At 41.6% G+C, this 23,273-nt stretch overlaps 2 long non-coding RNA genes across 4 annotated transcripts; both read right to left on the bottom strand.

Annotated features, from left to right (window-relative positions):
- Positions 1-3,606: 3,606 nt before the first annotated feature.
- LOC140712391 (uncharacterized) lies at positions 3,607-11,601 on the bottom strand. 2 transcript variants are annotated; one of them, XR_012093972.1, is made up of 3 exons: positions 11,482-11,601; positions 10,948-11,141; positions 3,607-10,233 (listed from the first exon to the last, which is right to left on the bottom strand). It is a non-coding gene; the product is annotated as an uncharacterized lncRNA (long non-coding RNA). The 2 variants fall into 2 exon arrangements; XR_012093971.1 differs by having other exon boundaries at positions 3,607-11,141.
- Positions 11,602-12,337: 736 nt separating this feature from the next.
- Positions 12,338-22,460, bottom strand: LOC103215868 (uncharacterized). 2 transcript variants are annotated; one of them, XR_012093973.1, is made up of 7 exons: positions 21,101-22,460; positions 19,386-19,585; positions 18,875-18,966; positions 18,307-18,496; positions 16,956-17,035; positions 16,635-16,762; positions 12,338-12,473 (listed from the first exon to the last, which is right to left on the bottom strand). It is a non-coding gene; the product is annotated as an uncharacterized lncRNA (long non-coding RNA). The 2 variants fall into 2 exon arrangements; XR_012093974.1 differs by having other exon boundaries at positions 20,952-21,109.
- Between the last annotated feature and the right edge of the window lie 813 nt (positions 22,461-23,273).

Here is a 23,273-nt window from a genome sequence, read left to right as displayed (position 1 = left end):
ATTATGGGGATTACAATTCATGATGAGATTTGGGTGGGGACATAGCAAAACCATATTAGAAAGTAAAGGTAGAAGTCAAGCTTGGAAGGGAAGTGGCACTGTAGATTATTATTATCATTATCTTTTGAGATGAAGTTTTGCTCTTGTTGCCCAGTGAAATTGTTTCTCTAATTTCATTTTCAGATTGTGTCTTGCAAATGTACAGAAATACAATTGAAAAATGATTCTGGCTAATAACCTTTTATGCTTCTGAGAGGTGACAGCGTGCTAGCAGCCCTCGCTCTTGGCACCTCCTCGTCCACGGCATCCACTCTGGCAGTGTGTGAGGAGCCCTTCAGCCCACCACGTCATAGTGGGAGCCCCCCTCTGGGCTGGCCAAGGCTACGCATGCTGCTCTCAGGCCAGCACAAGTTTCAGGTCGGTGTGGGCTTGGCAGGCCCTGCACCCAAGAGTGGCTGGCTGGCACCGCCGGCCCTGGGCAGTGAGGGGCTTAGCACCTGGGCCAGCAGCTGCAGAGGGTGCACCGGGTACCCCAGTGGTGTCGGCTTGCCAGGACTCAGCTGCCTCCCCGCGGGGCAGGGCTCGGGACCTGCAGCCCGCCATGCCCAAGCCTCCCCCTTTCTCCCCACCCCCCACTGGGCTCCTGCTCAGCCCAAGCCTCCCTGACGACTGCCCAAGAGCTGAGGAGTGTGGGCGCACTGCGCGGCACCAGTGGGCAGGTCCGCCTGCAGCCCCTATGCGGGATCCACTAGGTGAAGCCAGCTGGGCTCCTGAGTCTAGTGGGGACTTGGAGAACCTTTATGTCTAGCCAAGGGATTGTAAATGCACCAATCAGCACTCTGTGTCTAGCTCAGGGTTTGTAAATACACCAATCAGTACTCTGTGTCTAGCTCAGGGTTTGTAAATACACCAATCGGTACTCTGTATCTAGCTAACCTAGTGGGGACTTGGAGAACTTTTATGTCCAGCTAGAGGATTGTAAATGCACCAATCAGCACTCTGTGTCTAGCTCAGGGATTGTAAATGCAGCAGTCAGCACCCTGTCAAAATGGTTCAATCAGCTCTCTGTAAAATGCACCAATCAGCTCTCTGTAAAATGGACCAATCAGCTCTCTGTAAAATGGGCCAATCAGCAGGATGTGGGTGGGCCAGATAAAGGAATAAAGGCAGGCTGCCCCAGCCAGCCAGTGGCCACCCTTGTGGGTTTGGGTCCCCTTCAACACTGTGGAAGCTTAGTTCTTTTGCTCTTTGCAATAAATCTTGCTGCTGCTCACTCTTTGGGTCCATGCTGCCTTTATGAGCTGTAACATTCACCGCAAAGGTCTGCAGCTTCATTCTTGAAGTCAGTGAGACCAAGAACCCACCAATTCCGGACACACTTCAACCTTGCTGAACACATTTTTTTTTTTGAGATGGAGTTTCACTCTTGTTGCCCAGGCTGGAGTGCAATGGTGCAATCTTGGATTACCGCAACCTCCACCACCCAGGCTCAAGTGATTCTCCTGTCTCAGCCTCCCAAGTAACTGGGATGATAGGCATGCACCACCATGCCCGGCTAATTTTGTATTTTTAGTAGAGATGGGGTTTCTCCATGTTTGTCAGGCTGGTCTCGAACTCCCAACCTGAGGAGATCCACCCACCTCAGACTCCCAAAGTGCTAGGACTACACGCATGAGCCACCACACCCAGCCTGATTAATGTATTTTTAAAACAACTTTTTTTTTTTTTTTTTTCGGAGACAGAGTCTCACTCTGTTGCCCAGGCAGTGACACATCCTGGCTCACTGCAATTTCCACCTCCTGGGTTCAAGTGATTCTCATTCAAGTGCCTAAGCCTCTCAAGTAGCTGGGATTGCAGAAGCCCACCACCATGTTCAGCTAATGGTTGTATTTTTAGTAGAGATGGGGTTTCACCGTGTTGGTCAGGCTGATCTGGAACTCCTGACCTCACGTGATCCACCTGCCTTGGCCTCCCAAAGTGCTGGGATTACAGGTGTGAGCCACCACTCCTGAACAAAAAAACCATCTTTTTGATGTGGATTTTAAAATGCCTCTCCTTCTTTCAACATTAAGTCCCTTCTACATGCCAGGGACGGTATGTGTGAAATAGTCCCAATGCTCAATGAGTGCAGGCAGATACACAAAGGCTTAAGGAGTTCCGTTTTCTGAGACCACACTGCTGGACAGTATATGAACCTGGGATACAAACCCACCTCTATTTGACCTCAAATTTGATGCTGGGGTGGTTTTAATTTTATTCTGGGAATTTCAGTCATTGAACCATAAAAAGGTGAAAAGTCTCTGTCAGATGTGTGTGTAGCAGTCTGTATAATAAGGTATAATAAGGAAGAACTGAAGGAAGCTACCAGAGCAATTAAGAGACTATCTAAAGGCAAAGTAATGCTAAGAGCAGTGGCAGTGACAAAAGTGGAGGAAAAAACCTGTGATCATTTGGGGGAGAGAATAGGAAGTGCTTGGTCATGAGATGTGAAAGAAGAGGGGAAGCAGAGGAAAAACAGATCTGCTTAGGCTCTGCTGGCGAAGACTGGGTATGTAGCGGTGCCTTCCTCCTGGCAGAGAATGTAGGAAGAGAAATGGGTAAGGAAGAAAAGATAGTTTTTTACTCTCAGTGTCACATTAAAATGGAACTCTCTGATCAAAAGTTGAATATAGGCCGGGTGTGGTGGCTCACGCCTGTAATCCCAGCACTTTGGGAGGCCGAGGCCGGCGGATCACGAGATCAGGAGATTGAGAATATCCTGGCTAACATGGTGAAACCCTATCTCTACTAAAAATACAAAAAAATTAGCCAGGCGTGGTGGTGGGCGCCTGTAGTCCCAGCTACTTGGGAGGCTGAGGCAGGAGAATGGTGTGAACCCAGGAGGTTGAGCTTGCAGTGAGCTGAGATGCGCCACTGCACTCCAGCCTGGGGAACAGAGCGAGACTCCATCTCAAAAAAGCAAAACAAAACAAAACTACTGTGGGAAAAAGAATATTATGTATAGAAAAGTCTACACTTCTTGATACAACTAATTAAAAAAAGCCTGTCACACTAAACAAAACCCAAAAAATACCTTCCCTAAAAGTGGGTAATTTGAAAAGCAATTTGAGCAAAAATCAAGGAGTTGAATTATAAATAAGCATATCAACAAAGTGAAAGATGTATTTAATTTTTCCCACAAAAAGTTAAAAGAAATAACAGCAACTTTAGAGGAAGAGGAAAAAATAAGAAAATTATATGCAATTGCAAAATGTGTGAATATTTACAAACTCTAACATATAACTACAAAACGGACCAGAAGAATCATTATTAATGGAAACAAGGGTCGTTTCAAAAATCAGAGAAGGAGGGATGATTCATATTTAATTTAATTCTGTGGAAAATATTTAAGTAATGTTTGAGGACAAAACTCGGTGATATGTTGAAATGCAGGAAACCACAGTGGAAGGAAAAATAATTCAAGAAAGCTCAGTTTCAGTAACCAATATCTAGTAAAATCTTCAAGACCTAGAGGCTACAATCTGTGTTAAGTGTCTGAAGACCTAGAAATGTCATTAGATACCATTTTGGATAATTCTTGTAGACTTGAGATAATGTCTGTTTAAAGTTACAAAATAGTGCCTGTATTTCTGTATTCATTACAGAAAACAAATGCATATGGAAAGGAAACTAGCATGCTATGCCACAATCTCTAAAGAAAGATTAGGGAAGTTTCAGCTTAAAGGAAAAATAATCACAACAAAGTTTTACAATTCTTTGCAAGCATATATGAAAAACATACAAAAAGTTTGTAATGATCTTTTCCTAAGCTAAGAAAACAGAAAAAATGAGAAAAATTAAATTATAAAATGAACCTTTGGTTTAGAGGTAAGAAACATTTTATGGCAGTCAGGAGATCAGGGCTGCACAGTGTATTATGTGAATGTTGTGACTTATTGGTTTCATCTTGGACATCATAACTTGACATTTTGTAAAAGTGATTTTGCATGGGAATTTTTTCAGGTGCCCTATAAAGTCCTTTCCCATGAGAAGCAAGTAATAATCTTCCATGTTCTTGAGATACCTTAATGGCATCTTTTACAGTCTTCCATTGCTTAGGTAAACCTGGGAATCATGTTTGGGTATCGTCTCATCCAACTTCTTTACCCATCCCCACCATAAGTCAGGAAGGTTTTGGATATTTTCTGCTCTAGCAATTAATTCATCATTAATCCTGGAGTTATTTGCTATTACAGTCATTTGTCCTACTTCACTTCTCATAAGCATGATGAATTTAACCACCATTAACTCCTAAACCATATTGAATTTGTACATCTGATTTGACTTTGTGAGCAAAAGTTCTATGTATATCCTGTAATTCTTGCCTAGTATGAAACTTACTTTCAGTAGAGATTGTATTTCTGCACTCATGCACCTATGCCACTTGCACTGTTACTGCTGGTCAGGCTTTCCAGGGGTCATGATAACCTCCTGGGTTCTCTGGAAGAGGGACATATTCTTCAGGATGACATTGTAATATTTTATTAGCTAAAATCGTCTATCTAAATGGACAGTTCCTAATGTCTTGAGTAATAAATCTGGTATTTTTTATTTTTCTTCGCTCTTTGAGTTGATGTGGCCAATTCCTGAGGTTGGATAATCAGGCCAGTATCAGACTGGTCTTTGCCAGAACTTTTTGCCTAATATATTTCTCTACTGCTTTCTACAGGTCACTGGATGTTAATATGGGTTCTGGAATGCAATTTTAAAAAATGTCTTGTGAATGACTTGCAACATGGTCATTTAATTTTCAAATATAATTTGCAAGTGAAATGTGTAAGACTCCGATAAGGCACAATGACCTAGGTCCTGGGTATGATCCCCTCCAAAGAGGCAAATAGTGAATTGAGCAAGCTCCCTTATGTCTGCTTACACCAGTCACTTCTGAACTGCTCAATGGCAGGCAGGGGGAATGACCCCTGGTTGGCAGATGCCCACTCACTATGACCCTGGATTGGACATATAGTTACCTTGAGTCAGGTCAGTCATGTGTTGTTGGACTGTTCCTTGGAGATACATTCATTAGTGACTGTTAAGGTACCTGAGTTATTAGGTGCCTCTAGACTATGCCCAGTGATATGTGCATTAAGTACAAACTCCCTAGCTGTGCTGACACTGACTGAAGCTGTGAGGTTTCACAATGACACGTCAGCCAAATACAGATGTTCAGATTTACCATTTATCAAGAGGTCTTCACACTATTGATTATGCAATTATCATTCTACACACAGGCAGTGATAAAGGGAGTAAAAAGCCACAGCCATGGCTCGGGAGACCAGTGTACCTCCAGAAGAGTCCAGTGGGTCCAGAAGCCCTTTGGATGCTGGTCAGAGGCTCCTTTTGGGCAGAGATCACAGCAGCAGCCACCAGGTCTGGAGAAGTCCTTAGAGTTCTCATGGACAAAGCTTCTGAAGGCATCTTAGATGAGACCTTGTCTTTGCTGCTTTTATGATCCTCTGCAGATGGGTCTATTCTCATTATCTCAGCCACCTTTCACTTCCTATCAGTTCATTTCAGGTCTCTCATGATCCCAGGCAGCAGTACTTGTTATCTTATCACTTCAGTTCATTCATATATGTTTATCTCTTTGGGGATGAGGGGACAACTTCACTGTGGACTTATTTCTACTGGAGATGTGTGACCCCATTTTAAGACAACAGGATCACAAATTAATATCACCTATCGTCAGGGCAGACAATAGCTACCACCTGGGGCTGAAAGCAGGTAACTCCATTTATTCTGCAAACATTCTGTCTTGATTATGGCGCCAGTTGCTGCGAGGGACTTCCTTTCCACCACCTGTTTTTCACAAGGTTTGAGTCTGAACTGCTAACATTCTACTGATTTCTGGGTGAAGGGACTGACTGCACCATCCTAGCCTGTCACAGCACTTACCCCAGTACTTCCACTTTAAGAGTTTTCCACCTTGTCCAGAACCACAGTCCATTAATCCCCTCATTTTCCCTCTTAGAGAATAAACAGGCTGGGCGCAGTGGCTCATGCCTGTAATCCCACCACTTTGGGGGGCCGAGGTGGGCAGATCATTTGAGGTCAGGAGTTCGAGACCAGCTTCACCTACATAGTGAAACCTCGTCTCTACTGAAAAAAAAACACAAAAATTAGCCGGGCGTGGTAGTGGGCGTCTGTAATCCCAGCTACTTGGGAGGCTGAGGCAGGAGAATTGCTTGAATCCGGGAGGCGGAGGTTGCAGTGAGCCAAGATTGTGCCACTACACTCTAGCCTGGACGACAGAGTGAGATTCCCTCTCAAAAAAAAAAAAAAAAAAAAAAGTTACCTTCATTCTGAGAAGGTATAATCATCAACACATTCTTGAGCACAACTATGCACACATGCACTTCCGCATTCACAAGCCATGCTGTGTGCACACACTGATGCCCCTAGATTCCTTTTTTGAAGAGATGGTGTCTTGGTTGTCACTCAGGCTGGAGAGCAGTGTTAGGATCGTAGCTCACTGCAGCCTCAGACTCCTGGGTTCACATGATCCTCCTACCTGAGGCTCCTGAGTGGCCTGAACTACAAGAATGAGGCACCATGCCCAGCCAATGTTTTGTTTTTTTTGTAGAGATGAAATCTTGCTATGTTGCCCAGGCTGGTCTTGAACTCCTGGCCTCAAGGAATGAACTCCTGCCTTGCCCTCCCAATGTGCTGAGATTACAGGTATGAACCATTGTGCCCAGTCACTAGATTCTTTATTAAGAACAAAATTTGTTTGCTGACATGTAGGCAATGAATTGCTAAATAGTAGTTCATAAATTGCTAATTTACAAGTCAATATAAATGAGTTGAGTAAACACAAAAATAACAGCATAAATTAATAAACAGTTTACGACTTCAAGTTTCTTTTTTTCCTTTAAAATGTAGTTCTGACAGAGACTACTACTTATTCATTCCATGGAAAAGTCAGAGGTGGCTGAAATGTCAGAGGTGCACTTATTAACACCTTGCTGCCTTTTGTGTAGCTTCCTCTCAGTATTTCACCAGTTGGGACTGACACACCTCTCCAGCTGGGTTCGGGAGCTAGACAGGAACACACAGAACTGGGAATTCAAAGCCATCTCTGACACTAAAAGCAATGAAAACATAAGTAACCAAATATATTACCAAGAAATGAACAAGAGATTGACATTAAGTACGGTAGGAAGAAAGCATTTTCTTTCGGCCAGGCTTTCATTCTGACAAAATAATTTACCACACGCATGTCTCTATCTGACATGTGTGAATAGAAAAAGAAGAGGTGACAATAGAGTAGAGGATTCCTCTTCCAATTGTCTCTGATCTATTCAACCTTTGTTACAGGTCAGAGAGTTCTCCAATTTATTAATAAACAATAGAGATAATGTGGCAACCAGGACACAGAGACATACTGAGAGTACTGCTCAGCTCTCTGCCTAGGCCTGATTCTGCTGATTCGTGACAATGAGCGCTGTGAAATTTCGAGGCAGATCAATACACACACACAAACACACAAAAGAGATACTTCATGGGCAAAAAGCACCGAAGATATAAAACAAAATGTCTGAAAGACCATAAGACAACTTCTGATGAAATGCTGTTTGCATTTTGCAGAAGCAAAATATTCACCACCAAACCTACAATTAGCTTAAAAATTACAATAAGTACAATAATTTTGGATCCCACCTCCAATTCATACCTTATCAACATGTAATAATCACATTGCATCTACAACAAAGCTGGATGGACTTTATATGCTGAATACAACTTGTACAGTAAGAAGGAAAGTTTTTGAAATACTGAGAATACAACATTTGTATGCCATGCTCTACTTCACAAGTTAAAAGAAAATACAATCATTTCTATTCTTAAAATGTGTTGAAATAAAATACAGAAAAGAGTATTCTAATACCAATTAACATTAAGAGAACATATCTCTAAACCCAAGATCTTGGATCTTCTAGAAAGACAAAATCAACCTGTATATATATATCTGGGTAAGAAAAAAAAAATAAGAGACCAAGAAAGGAGAGAGCATGTTAGCACAGAATCATCTCCCAAAATGGCTTTCCGACACATTCAACCAGTTTTCAAGTCCATTTGTTTTTCCTCCTTTGGCATCAACAGCCTATATTACCAAGGAAACGCAAAATAATTCAATTTGTACATTGATCAGCTCATCTACAAATGGCAATATAGTCAATGAAAATACAAAGAAACAGAAAACGTCAAGGAATTGTTTAAGATGTTTAAGATGACATAGCATAGTGAAAAAATGATCTGATAACACTGGAAGAGTTAATAAGCAAACTCAGGCATGGTTCCCTAACACCACACTTCAAAAGAACTTACAGAGAGAATAAAGGAATAATCCTTTAAAAAAAATCTAATTTTAGAAAAAAATTGCTGAACAGGGAAGTTAGTGTTTTGTAGATCTTTTGGAAAGCTGATTAATTTCTAAGCTAAAAACACATGATCCTTAAGAGAAATGGCTGAGTCCAGGCCCAAGGTAGAAAGAGGGCAACATGAGCCTGGATCCTCTTGTTCTGTCAGAAAGGAAGAAATGCTCAAAGACTAACAGAGACAGTTGAAAGGGCACAGGAGACAGGCTGAAGGCTCCCGTGGCCGAATCTGGGACACCATAGGCATCAGAAAGAACAATGACAGTGATGGAAAATAACCCATGGAATAAAACGCAAGTGCATTAGTCAGCAGTGATACCAAAATAAAGGGAAGAACTGAAAGCTCTTTGCTAAAAATTCCAGCTAACAAATGTAGGAGGAATGACAGAGGAAGAACATCCAGTTTAAGTCACCAGTGCCATAACTGATAGAGATCATAAGGAGGCTAAAATCACCGGATGAAAGAAAACTATGCGAAGCACAATAGATGAAAATATGAAAACATAAATTAGAAAAAACTAAAAATTATACCATAAGAGATGGATAAGTTAGAATACAGGAATAATAGGCCAGGCATAGTGGCTCACATCTGTAATCCCAGGATTGTGGGAGGCCAAGGCAGGAGGATTGCTTGAGCCTAGGAGTTCGAGACCAGCCTAGGCAACATAATGAGAACTCGTCCCTAGAACAAAACAAAAAAAGTTAGCTTGGAGTGGTGGTGTACTCTTGCAATCCCAGGTACTTGTGGGGCTGAAGCAGGAGGATCACTTGGGCCTGGGAGTTCAAGGCTGCAGTGGGCCAAGATCATGCCACTGCACTCCAGCCTGGGAGACAAAGTGAGACCTTATCTCAAAATAAAAACAAAAACAAAGAAACCACAATAACAAAAAAACACCAGTAACAACAAAATCATGACTACATAAAGACTGTATAGGAAAAAAAAATGCTCAGAATATAGAAATAAAATTATGTATTTTACCTGTAACTATATTAGAAGAGAATATTCTTGTATACAAGGATAACTAGAAGGATATGCAAAAATGAAAATAGCTAATAACACTCGTTATCTTAGGCACTGCGGTAGGTAGTTTATGCACATTGTAACAAATTACATACTAGATTATCTCAAAATTATCAGATAAATTTTACTGGGAATCATAAATCAATACAACAAAACCAATGTTTTGCAAACATCCACTAAGCATAAAGGTATACAAATTCTTAACCCAGGCTAAAAAATAATTCACATAAGCCATACATCAGTGGAAACTTACCCATGGGAGATAATACAACATAATCTAAATGAAACTTTCAGAGACAAGGCATGCAGCCTCTGGACAGCCACAAACTCCCTGACTCTCCTCTAGTGTTTTGGCCACCAAAAGAAAGCCAAGTGGCCTCAGGTCTCTTAAAAAACAAAAAAGCAACCTATGGAAGATGGCGTGGTATTTAAGGAATATTTGGGTCTGTTGAAAAATGCATCCTGTATTTTATTTCTAGAAAAGACTCCCTCGTAATGTCAGGTAAGTGAAGAGCCCTCAGAGACACATGCATACACAAAGAAAAACAAAACAACATAGAATGAATCCCACCAAAATGTGTTATAATGGCAGAATTACAGGTGATATGATCTTCTGTAGTATATCTTTTCATTAAAAATGGAAAAAAAGCAGACTTCCCCTTGATTATCTATAGCCTCTGACCCAAGTGGCTTGGAATCAGAAAACAGCATCACCCGACTTGAAGTCATCTTGGCATCAATGGTGGAGTGGGTGGAGAAGAGACTCTGGACCAGCTCATGGGTGGGCCCCACCTCATCCTGTAAAGACCACCAAGAAAGGGCACATGAGGAAAGCACAGAGATCCTGGAGAGACACTGGTTTCACTCAGTTTTCAAAATTATCTTAGACATATTTCCTGAGAACCTTTCCTAAGGCCTCAAAAACCAGAGAAGAAAATCCTTACAACAAAGTTTGAAATGGATCCCCATCTCCATTAAACTTTGCCAAAGCTCAGTGAGTATATAACCTGATAACCTAAACACCTAGCTAGAAAAACCTCAGTTCCAGTGCTACAACAACGCTAGCTTTTCTAACATTTTTAAATAGCCCTGATTTTAACCCAATAAAATTCCACTTGAGAACTAAGAAATAAATATTGGAAATCCGCTTTAAAATAAAGAACGAGGAGACCACTGTGAATGAGAAAAAGAAAAAGACCAACGAGAGCTGGCGAGCACACTGGTTTTGTAGAAACGGAGATAAGCCGTGCAGGTGCCACAAGGGCAGCAGGGTCCGCGCCGGGGCCACGGATCAAGGAGGCATGGAGGAATGGAGGACAGGACGCTTCTGCTTGGTATAATGAAAAAAAGGTATTCTTTTTATTCTACATATTTACAATATGCATTTGGGCCTTTATTATAAGTACAAGAGAAAAATCTTCAATAAATAAAAGCTGAGTACATTACTTTTTTTGATTAAAAAATAGACTCGGAAAGAATAATGAGAGTTCAGAGCAATGACCCCCGTCTCACCGATGCCTGAAAACTGTGGCTGCCACCAAGGTCAACATAGACAGCGTCTTTGTCATACAGCACTCGCCCAACTCCAGAAAGAGGCGCATAAACCAGCTTCTCCTTCTCATTTAAACAGCGCTTCTTTCATTGTTCAGGAAGAGTGCAAGGGTCTGGGAGGAAACTGATGTCATGCATGGCAAAATCTTCTATTCCTGGAAGACAGGACCCAAAAAGCAAGCTTCAGCTGACAGGAAGTCAGTATCTACTGTTGACTGGGGGGTTAACAACGATCCACAGTCCAAGGGCTTAACCCATGACCCTAAAGAAGGGCATCATGTCACACGGGAATAGTGTCCCTCTAGCTACAAGACAAGAGGTCAGAGAAGAGGGGATTCGGTAACACCTTTGCAGGCCTACACACAGCTGGCTTACTTTTAAAACCTCCAGCAAGGCCATCTTCCCTTATATGGTCATTTTTCAGTTTTCCTGAGAAATGAAGCCATCCCAAGAATCCTATGTGTAATTCTAGTATGTTCTACAACAAGAGAATACCTGCCATGTGAATTTGGCTTTTATTTTTCAAGTGTGCTCCTCTTAAATAACCATAAAGTGACACCTGCCGGTCACATTTCATGTTTGTTCGGATATCCTCTGGGTTTGTCAAATCTTCCATCCTAGAAAAATAAACACGACCATACAGCAGAAATCAATGCCAAAAGTTCCTCTACCTCCTTTCATGTGTCAGTGACTCATCACACTCTTGTCCACTAAGCACGCCGTTTAGAAAACTAGAAAATGCAGAAATAAGGAAGCGCCATTCACCATCCAGCAGCGGAAAAGGGGCAGGAACACAATTGTGTCTCTAGACTGAAAGTGACATTCATTCCGGAAGACACCAGACAGGGAGATGACATCTACCTGGGGTCAGGGAGGAGTGAAGAACACATTCAGAAAACCCCTTTCTGGAAGAGGGTGAGCCTGTGCTCTGGTATTTGTGCTGTGGCTTGGATTCTGGCAGGTGGAGAAAGGGTATTCCAGGCTGAGAAAACCACAGCACAAAGAAGAGCACAAAGGAAGGAAACTGAAGGCGCACACGAGGACTCAAGCACCCGGGCACGAAGGCAGCATCACTGAAAACTGAGGATGAACGTAGGATGGGGCCACATCCTGTAGCCTTAAATGCTTCCAAGTCCTCCCATTGTCCTAAACTTCTCATAGTTAATTTACTCCTAAAGGCACAGCATCTTTGAGCAATGATATAAGTAGACATTTTCCATCAACTACACTTCTACCTCCGACTATTCAAATAGGCACAAAATAATCCTATCACTGTTCTTTTTCTAGCCTTTTTAGCTTTGAAATATATGGCCCAGAAAGAAAAAGTTTACAATCACTTTTTACCTGTCTGCCAGGACATAAGGGTGAGAAGTTTGCCATGTGAAAGGCCTAAACTTCATAACTGTAATAAAATGGCCCAGATTGTGCATTTCTTGGTTTTGATATTCTCCATGCACCATTCCAGAAAGGTAGAACAGTTTGTTACCCTAAACATTAAAGGAAAATTAAAAATTAAATTTCAATTAAATTCTCATCACTACTGCAACAAAATAAAAGCTCTAAAAAAGAAGCAATCCTAAGAAAGACTTCCAGCAAATCCACTGTCCTCAGGCTTCCAGAGCCTTGCTGGCTTCTTTCAGGACTTATTAGAACCCCACAGAGGCAGACTGCTCTGCACCTGAGCAGGGGCATCCATCTAAGTATGGTGAGGAGAGGGAGGTGAGGCCTCTGAGCACAGAAACGGTTCTGTGGCCCATGGACCAGAGCAGTATGGAAAGGAAGGGGCAGTGCCTGGTCCTGTAACTGGGAGAAACTTCTGATGTACTCTATTAAGTCCCCACCCCCAAACACCCAGACACTGCCTGGTGCAGCAGGTACAGAGACAAATGAGATACACCAAGAGGCCCAGAATAAGCGCTCTCTTGAGGGAAACCTTCCAGAGACTGTGAACACATACACAATGGGGATTCAGGAAGCAAATTCTAGAGATGTTTAGCAACATCTCCTCAGTCTTTTTGTTTGTTTGTTTGAGACGGAGTCTCACTGTGTCACCCAGGCTGGAGTGCAGTGGCACAATCTCAGCTCACTGCACCCTCTGCCTCCAAGCTTCAAGCAATTCTCATGTCTCAGCCTCCCAAGAAGCTGGAATTACAGGCGTGCACCACCACACCCAACTAATTTTTGCATTTTTAGTAGAGACGGGGTTTGGCCATATTGCCCTGAGCTCGAAACTCCTGGCCTCAAGTGATCCGCCCGAGTCTGCCTCCCAAAGTGCTGGGATTACAGGCATGAGCCACTGTGCCTGGCCTCTTCAGTCTGTTTTAAAAGGATTATACTGCTGCTGTCTAACAATTATTTCTCTTCCTACCCGGTAAACTTCTGTCCAGAACCTGTGTTTTAATCGCTTCTTTGTCTTCGTTTCTTATTATACTTGAAGGAGTTGAGGTGGGTGAGAACTCCCATAATTTTAGGAAAGCCATGTACTTGACAGATGTTTAGAAACTCAAAGGTTTCCATTTCAAACCCAAAGCTGGCATCTATAAGCATCGGTATCTACAAGCAGAACACATCATTTCTCAAAGAAACTACCAAAACAGACCACCTACACTAGGGGTTGGCAACTGGCCCACGGGCCAAATCCACCCATCACCTGTGTTTGTAACTAAAGTTTTATTGGAACACAGCCACATTAATTCATTTACATATTGTCTATGGCTGCCTGGGCACTACAACTGCAGAGCTAAGTAGCTGCAAAAGATACGATCCACAAAGCCGAAAATATTTACTATCTGGCCCTCGACAGAAAAGTCCCACTGCAGAGTAAATCAAATGACTACACAGGCATCACCCAGAGAAACCACCACCCTCTGACTTGCTCTAAAAGGCAACCATAAGACAATGCCCACTAGGATATAAACTTGCATTTTAAGAATTCTAATGCGTGAGAAGTAACTCAGAAAAGGCTGGGTCTAACCTGGTCCTTACTTAAGAAATCCTAATTTTAAAAAATGAAGTTTTCTATAATATATTTTTAAGCCAAATAACAGGTCTCTGACACCCAAAGAATGGGAAGAAAGTGATAATCAATGAAATATATTAAATAGGTACAGAAAACCAACCTCTTCTTTCAAGCTCCTCACACACATACACACACACACACACACACACACACACACACACACACCCCTGTTTTTTGCTGGGAAGTATGCAGTGTACACCTCTATCTTGTATGTTAATTTGTATAACTCAATTGCTTAGAAATTTTTTTAAACAGCTACCAGTTTAGAATTAAGTCAAAAAACAGTAATATTATGATGAATGGTAGTCTATAAGAAAATACAAGCAGATAAGACCAATTTTTAAAATTTAAGACACTTCAAAGATGCAAAATAATTTCAGAATTGATTCCTGGAAACTTCTAGTTTTAATATTAAAGATAGTTCTGTTCTTATCTTTCCATGGATAACTGAAAATAACACAAAATGGAAACAGAAATGCCCACCTTTGATTAAACTAGGAAACATTCAAAACCCAAAACCACAGAATATATGAAGTTGGGCTTGCAGGAAAGCACAACAGCCACTGCAGACCGAGGCAGCAAGCAGAGCTCTCCAGCAACACTGGACCAGCTCGAAGAACAGGTGGAAAATCCTCACACCACATCTGATGCCACAGAGTGCCAAGGGGCAAGCAGCTGGTTGTAGGGTCAGGAAGAACAGGGAGCAAACAGTCCCTCAGCTGCCAATCTTTGTCATCTAAGCCAATGTTACTCCCCTAATCCACACACGCACGTACACACCCAAATCCACGTACTGTGTGTGCCTTTGCCGTAGTCAGGAGTCTCTGACAACCCAGAGCAGAGCAATCAACATAAGCCAGGCTAAATAAATTATGGTGCATCCATAGAATGGAATATTATATTAAAAAGAAGGAGGCAGAGCTACAGTACTTACTGATTATATACCTCCAAGATATATTACATGAAAAAAACAAAGCATAGAAGAGTGTGTAAAATAAGCTACCATTTGTGTTTTTAAAGGGTGGCATGTGTGTTTATATGTATCTAGAAAGATACTGCTCTGCAGGGCCCTGAGAGACCAGCGGTTAGGGCAAGGAAAGAGAAAACTGCATTGTGTGTACCCTGCATTAGTTAGAGTGCTTTACCAAATGTGTGTGCTCCTTTTGAAAATCTGAAAAAGATTTACATAGGCATCTCTCTCAATGATGGTTAAGAGGCTGGGAAGGGGAGCAGGGAGGGAGGGACAAAGAGGGAAAGGTTAACAGGTACAAAAATACAGTTATATAGAATAAATTGTAGTGTCCAACAGCACAATAGGGTGACTATAATTTATTATATAATTCAGAATAACTAAAAGAATGAAATTAAAATGTTCCTAACACAAAGAAATTATAAATGTTTGAAGTGATGGATATCTGAATTACCCTGATTTGATCATCACACATTGTATGCTTCTATCAATATACTACATGTCCCCTATAAATATGCACAACTATTATGTATCCATAATAATAAAAATAAAAAAAGTAAAGGCATCTCTTAACATGTATGTCTTTAAAATTAGAAACTTGCTACATTTTAAATAAAAGAGAAACAAATGACTTCTATGAACTGTTTCAATCTTTTCAAGTATACAAGGTTTGGTAATCTTTACACAACTTTACATTAATTACACTTATTTTTACTAATAGTAGCATTACATGTTCAAAATTTGAATGATATTTAGTTTTCTGACATTAAATGGCACAACTTTAAAATCTGTATTACTTTTTCCTTTATATTTTAGGAGTCTTCCTGGGCCAAAGTATAAAATCTGTAGCTCTAGAAAGAACTAAATAAAAATGAAAAAACCAAGGTATCTGTCACCCCACACTTCCTAATCAATATGGCTTATTTTTTTGCTTTTTTTTTTTTTTTTTTTTTTTTTTGAGACAGAATTTCGCTCTTGTTGCCCAGGCTGGAGTGCAATGGTGCGATCTCGGCTCACCACAACCTCCGCCTCCTAGGTTGAAGGGATTCTCCTGCCTCAGCCTCCTAAGTAACTGGGATTACAGGCATGCACCACTTCATCTGGCTAATTTTATATTTTTGGTAGAGATGGGATTTCTGCATGTTGGTCAGGCTGGTCTCGAACTCCTAACTTCAGGTGATCCGCCCACTTCGGTCTCCCAAAGTGCTGGGATTACAGGTGTGACCCACCGTGTCTGGCCTTTTTTTTTTTTTTTTTTTTTTTTTTGCTAATTTGTATTTTATCTTTGCTAATTCAAAAGACAGTTAATAGAATATCAGAAATAGTGAACATTATCATTTCCATAAATGCAAGAGCGTGTACATTTTCCACACACTGAGTACTATCTACATTTTCTATTGATAAACTCTGACCACTTCTTCAGGCAATTCATGTACTTACTTTAGCGTTATCATTAAGGATGAAGGTTCTAGAACCATCAGGAACAAGGGTCCCATCTTTACACAAATTACTTAACTGCTGGGAGGCTCTATTTCATCTTATGTAAACTACAGATAATACCTACTCACCTCAAGTGTGTATCAAGGGTTTATGTAAGCTAAATTTGTAGAAAGCAGTTAGCACAGTGCCAGAAAGGGTCCAAGAAGAAATGGTACTTACTATGATATATTTGTACGTATATATGCATGCATGTTAATGAGCTCTTATTAGCTGTGTTCATTAAAGGTTTTCTCCATGCTGTCATTTGCTTTTAGATTTTGGAATACGTTTCATTGTGCACATTCCATCTGTATTATTAATATAACAACATTTATTACTATTATTATCGTCATCATCAATTCAGTCACATCTACTGTATCCCTGATATTGACCATGATTCCTTTAATAATCATAAAACTCTCTTCCCTTCATCACAGGGTAAATAACCTATACAACGCTGTAAGTATCCATCAGCACCCCAGGCTACCCCTGCTGACTTACCAGATCTGCTGCTTTAGCCAGATCAACCATCATGTTAATGTCACACCCGCATTCAATAATGGTGAGTCTGTGCTTTTTACCTATAAGTGAAAAGATGAAAATTTTACTTTAAAAAGACCCTGAAAAAATTCTAACCATGAACTCTTAATTTTCATTTTTTAATTGCATCCAGTGAAACACCATATACATTTACAGGAGTGTACCAGAAGTTCATTTTTATAGGCAAAAACTGGTAAAATAAAATAAATTCCATCCTGTTTTTTTCCCTGTGTTCTAAATTTAGATAATATCAAAAGTCTACCCAGGTGAATAAAAGTGCTCAAACAGGGAAAATTCTGGCTCCACAGGCTCCATGATAACCATGATCCTGCTGTTCAGCTGCGGGCCAATGTCTTCACCTCTATCAAAATTTCCTGTATTCCCCCTATCGCTAAAAACATCCTCAAACATAATGCAACAGAATACTTATAATGATAATTATTTCTAAATTAAGGTAGTAAGAAAATGGTCAAGAAAATATGGGCTGGGCACAGTGGCTCACGCCTGTAGTCCCAGCACCTTGGGAGACCAGGACAGGTGGATCCCTTGAGCCCAGTTTTAACACCAGCCTAGACCACATGGGGAAACCCCATCTCTACAAAAACGTAAAAAGAAAAAAGAAAGAAAAAAAAAGAAAAATTAGTGAGGCATGGTGGCATACATTACTCAGGAGGCTAAGTTAGGAGGATAGCTTGAGCCTGGGAAGTTGAGGCTGCAGTGAGCTGTAATCACACCACTGCATTCCAGCCTGTGCCACAGAGTAAGACACTGTCTCAAAAAAAGGAAAAGAAAATGCAAATGCTCCAAAGATAAAGAAAAGCCTCAATCCAACTATATTACTGCAATAACAAGAGATTTCAGAGTGTACATTGCCATTCTACCACTGGAAGTTTGTTTCATCTTCCCTCAAACTTGGAAAGGTCACCATCTCCCAAAGCAGACAAATTCTCATAGGGAAAAGAGAAAACGTGCACTTCCACCAGCATGTGGTTTCATAAGGGCAAGCATGTGCACCTGGCACATAGGAGGTACAGTCTATCTGTTACATGATGTGTTCACAGTGACCAGGCCTGCTAAGCCCCTCCAAGGAACATGCTTGGCAAAGCCATAGAGCAGTCAGGATAAGATATGTATCACATCCTTATCTCTGGGAACTTACCCTTTTCTGAAGTTATAACTAACTTAGTAAAAGTATAAGAGAGGTAACATAATATGAAAATAACATGTTCCACTCAAGAAAACAACAAACACACGCATGTCCCTCAGATGACAACAGTCACGCCAACTCTGTGTCTGCAGCAGCATCTCCTACCTGACACGATCATCACAGGGCCTCTGATCTCGGTCAACTTCTGCAGGGTGAAGTTCCGAATGAGGCATTGTATCAAAGTGCTCTTTCCAACTTTGGAGGCCCTGTCACCACTGCCACTATTGGTGGGGGCTCTAGTGGAGTTCGATCAACCACTGGAATATGATGCTTTTTTGTCTTCAAATCCTGAGTCCTATTTATTTAAAAAAAATAAATAAATAAACTCACTTTCAAAATAGAGTAAAAAGTATCAACCTTATAAGTAAACTTTTTAAAGTATACTTACAGATATGAGTACTTTAGTATATTTTATAGAGAATATGACAATATACAAATATAAGTAACTTGTCAATTATTAACTTCTGACCCCCATCCAAATCAATTGCTGTTCAATAAAGATGTAACAAGATGACTTCAATAGTATAGAGTTGAAAATTAAATAGTCCTTAAATCTGACTATTTTATGAGTGATTTTAATAGTTTTTTAAAAACCAAAAGGTAAATACTGAGATAGTGCATCATAACAGATAAGAGCAGAGGCTCTGGAGTTAAATTTGGCTCTCCTACTTACTTGTTATATGATTGGTGGTAACTTGTTTTCTTGACCTCAGTTTTCTTGTCCATAAAATGAGGGCAAGAATGATTCCTACTTCGGTGAGGCTGCTGGAAGCATTTAGTTGAATAACGTTTAAAGTACACTGCTAAGAATATCACAAGGACTCACTAAATAAAGCTATGTTAGTATTACATATTGTAATTTTTGTATTTTATATTACAACTTTGTAAAACATATCCGGAGGGAAAAAGCACACTTATCACCATAGAAACAGTTTAAAGTTTAGAAAGAAACAAATTCTATAAATTCTTGTATCTTGGGCAAGAAACACCAACCAGTGTACAGATGCTGGAGGCAAGGCAGCTTCTATGGCAAAGCTTCTCACATTTTAGTGAAAGCCACACAATATGCATCTGCAGGTCCTTTGGAGCGGGACTAAACTCGTGAATCCAAATGTCACCTGTGAGAGGCTCTTACTATTTAAAAAGAATCAGTGGAAGAACCATCAGACTGTAGCTAAACATACCTGTGATCGAGCCATCCACACAGCAGACTGAACTGCAAAAGCTTTGGGATTTCTCTTCCCGGCATCTTTGTCTCCTAGCTGGAGATCCTGCAGATGCCGCTTCTTTTTCTTTGCAGCTTTGGTCCACTGTTTTTCTTTCTGTGTTTCTTCTGGTCCTTAGTCTCCATAGTGGCTACTTACCAATAACAAGTAACTCTAACCTACAAGGAAGAAGGTTGGGGTAAGGAGGTGGGAGAAGCATTTTACAATCCAGGCAATACCCAGGCAAAAATACTAAATTTCGTTTATTTCTTTATGAAGAGATGATGTATTTGTTCACTGAACAAGGGTAGAAACTGCTTAACCATCCCTAATTTAATTTCTCTCTGTTATGCTATAAATTAGATGAGTTACCTCTACTAAGGTTACATTTCATGGTTAAGTTACTTTTTATTCATCTTAAGTGTCAACATCAGCACTATTTCTGCAAGGATGGAAATATTCTATATCTGTACTTTTCAGCTATTTAGCCTTTAGCCACATGTGGTTACTTAAAATGTACTTAGAGAAACTGAAAAAATGAATTTTTAATTAATTTCATTCTAACTCTAAATAGTCACATGTGGCTACTTGACAGCTCAGACCTAGATATCAACGGGACTAATGAAGTGGTTTCCTAATTTAAACTGAAACTTAGATTTTAATAAAATATTTAAAACGTTTTTATGAACTTCCAATATGATCGCAGTATTACTTTTAGTACCTGTTGACTCTGTAAAACTCCTAAATTACAGCTCATCTACATACATTTGAAAAATAGCAATATCTGTATGTGCCAGATATGAATGGTTTGAGGTGATGCCTGGAGATCCCATGGACTTACAGAGACCCAGTGATTTCTGAGGTACCTAGGAAGCTGTGGCCAATAAATTGGTAATCACTGAATTAGTGAGTTTTTTTAAGGATATCGGGCTGCATAAAATCTGACAGTTTGATTGAAGAAAAGCGGGGCAGGGTGCCATTTCATTCAATAAAGGTCTTATATTCATTCCGTTTAATAAATATTTGTGTCTGTCTATGATGCGCTAGCCACTGTGCTAGTAAATGGATATAGCTATGATCTGACTGGCTGAGGAAATCCAAACTAGTGTCTTCCGTGCCATGCAATAAGGGCTACACTGCAAGGCTGCACAGGGTGCTACTGGAGCACAGAGGTGAGTCAGAGGCTTCCCACAGACACACACACGAGCGGAAACGGAAAGTCTTTATGTATCACCATATTGTCAAGGAACACTGGCCGGGAGTTAGGAGAGCTGGGCACTAGGAACGCTTTGAAACTGAATAGCTGTGTGATTTCAGGGGTTATGTTGCTTCTCTACTATATTTTAGTACCAAACTTGTACTGTTTCTCTCCCTTCTCTCCTTGGTGGGAAAAGCACAATTTGGGCTCAACAGATTCCGCTCAGGTCTAAGTAGCCTGCCGAGGCCACGTCGCCAGGAAACCAAGTCTCCCCGACACCTTCCCTCCCAGTCCGGGCTCTCTGCAGGGATTCATCCCGTCACTCTCCCAACGACCCCCGGGCACACTTCTGGCAGATGCTAAATATGCTGCTCCTCGGGAGCAAAGATGACCCGGAGGACGGGGGGAGGACCTTCCCACACGCACGACTCGCGATCTTCCCAGTGCCCCAGAGCCAAGGACCCCATGGCCGCCTGCCTCAGCCCGCGCACCGAACCTGCTCAAAACTACAACTCCTTAGGTCCGCTTGGACACCGCCGGAAACGGAAATTCACCCTCGCGCCAACTCGCCGGAGAGAAACAAAAAGGCAGAAAAAGAGAGACCGCCGCCTGGACCACTTTCAGGGGTGAGCAGGCAGAAAGACTAGTCAATAGCTGAGTGCGGGCGCCGGCGCGGTCTGCGCGGTGCGTTCCACGGGCTCCCTCCGGATTCAGCCCACCCCGCTCTCGGAATCCGCCGCCTCAACTCCCCCGGTGGGACTCCCTAGCAGCGTGCACCGCGATCGCCCCAGTCCTCACCGAAGGCCAGGGCAGCTGTGCTACTGGCGCGGGTTATCTGGTGCCGTGCAAAAGCCAGAAGGAGATGTTATACCCAGACCGTTTGTTCCCCAAAGAAGACCACCAGAGTCCAGAGTCAAAGCCAAGCGGCAAGGATCTTTATTACAAGTTCGAACCTGGTCCCTCCATTCCACAGCATAAAGAGGGCCTCGAACAATGCGAGTGTTTGCTTTTTATAGCCCGAAAATTACAGGGGAACAAAGGAATTCTTTTGGTTCCCGCGCTTTCAGTAAAACTTTGAATGGCTGCCTCCTTATCGGAGACTTTCCAGGTGGTGTTTGTACTGGGCTCAGGAAGTTTGAGAGATATATGGCGATATGTGGTGGGATGGGAGGATGGGATGTGTTTGTACTGGGCTTGTTTGTTTTGAGCCCGGGGCTGAGGAATGTGCCCAGCTCCTTTCAATGACCATCACCAATATGGGGAGTTTTCTGAAAATAAAAGGAAAGAATAATTTCAGAGGGGAGACCAGTTTCAGGAAAGTTTATCCAAGCAGCTGGGGAGACCTTGAGCCATCTGGGGAGTCTGAGATTTCCTAGGCATGGGCCTGCCTTCATATCCCTGCTGGCCTCTGGCTGGAAGAAGCCTGTGAGGGGTATGGTCTTTCTGTGAATGTGGTGGCCCATTGTGGTGATAGAGAGTGGATTTCCAAAACACTCCCTTCCCCCAGTCATACTCCCCACAGTCAGAGATCTGATTGGTGCAGTTTTGTGCTCCCCACAATGTACTCAACTTGCCATTTAAAGTCAGAATTTGTCTGCTAAAATCCAATCCAGCACCGTGGCTTATGCCTGTAATCCCATAGCTCTGGGAGGCAGATGTGGGAGGATTGCTTGAGGCCAGTCTCTGCAACATAGCAAGAACCTTTCTCTCAAAAACAAACAAGCAAACAAACAAAACAAAACAGAAAAACAAAAAAACCACAGAAAACAAAATTAGTTGGGTGTGGTGGCACACACTATAGTCCTACTTACCAGACTGTGGGAGGCAGGAGGATCACTTGAGCCTAGAAGTTCCAGGTTATAGTGAGCTATGAGTGCACCACTGCACTCTAGCTTGGGCAACAGAGTGAGACCCTGACTCTTAAACAGAAATTGGCTGGGCACTGTGGGATCATGCCTGTAATCCCAGGACTTTGGGAGGCCAAGGTAGGCGGATCATTCGAGGTCAGGAGTTCGAGACCAGCCTGGCCAACATGGTGAATCCCTGTCTCCACCAAAAAAAAAAAAAAAATACAAAAACCGGATGTGTTGGTGCGCACCTGTAGTCCCAGGTATTTGGGAGGCTGAGGCACGAGAATGTCTTGAACCCAGGAGGTGGAGGTTGCAGTAACCCAAGATCGCACCACTGCGCTCCAGCCTGGGCAACAGAGTGAAACCATGTCTCAACAACAACAACAACAACAGCAACAGCAACAACAACAATAAAAACAAAAATGAAAACAAAACTAGCTATATATTTTCAAAAAGAGACACATCTAATACATAAGGACATTAAAAAGTTTAACATAAAAGGATGGGAAAAGATACAGAGATATGACCGGGATGCTGGGAAAACCAAAAGGAAGTGGGAGTCTTCAGCACAGAGAAAGCGTGACCAGGGTTTGAGAGGATCAGTTCCCAATCAGTTGCATTTTACAGACAGCCGTAACAATTCTAAACTTGCATGTGCCTAATAAAATAAAACAAAAAACATAAACTATAAGGAGAAATTGTGAAACCCAGTATGCATTTGAGAAATTTCAACACGCATGTGTTGCGTAGACACAATATTTCTAAAAATTTAGAAGATTTGAACAACACAATTAATAAACTTGGTTTTAATGGTCTTCT

The sequence above is a fragment of the Chlorocebus sabaeus genome, chromosome 9, assembly GCF_047675955.1.
Source record: "Chlorocebus sabaeus isolate Y175 chromosome 9, mChlSab1.0.hap1, whole genome shotgun sequence".
Lineage (NCBI taxonomy): Eukaryota > Metazoa > Chordata > Mammalia > Primates > Cercopithecidae > Chlorocebus > Chlorocebus sabaeus.
The sequence above is the reverse complement of the archived record's forward strand: the minus strand, read 5'-3'. Positions and strand labels throughout refer to the sequence as shown.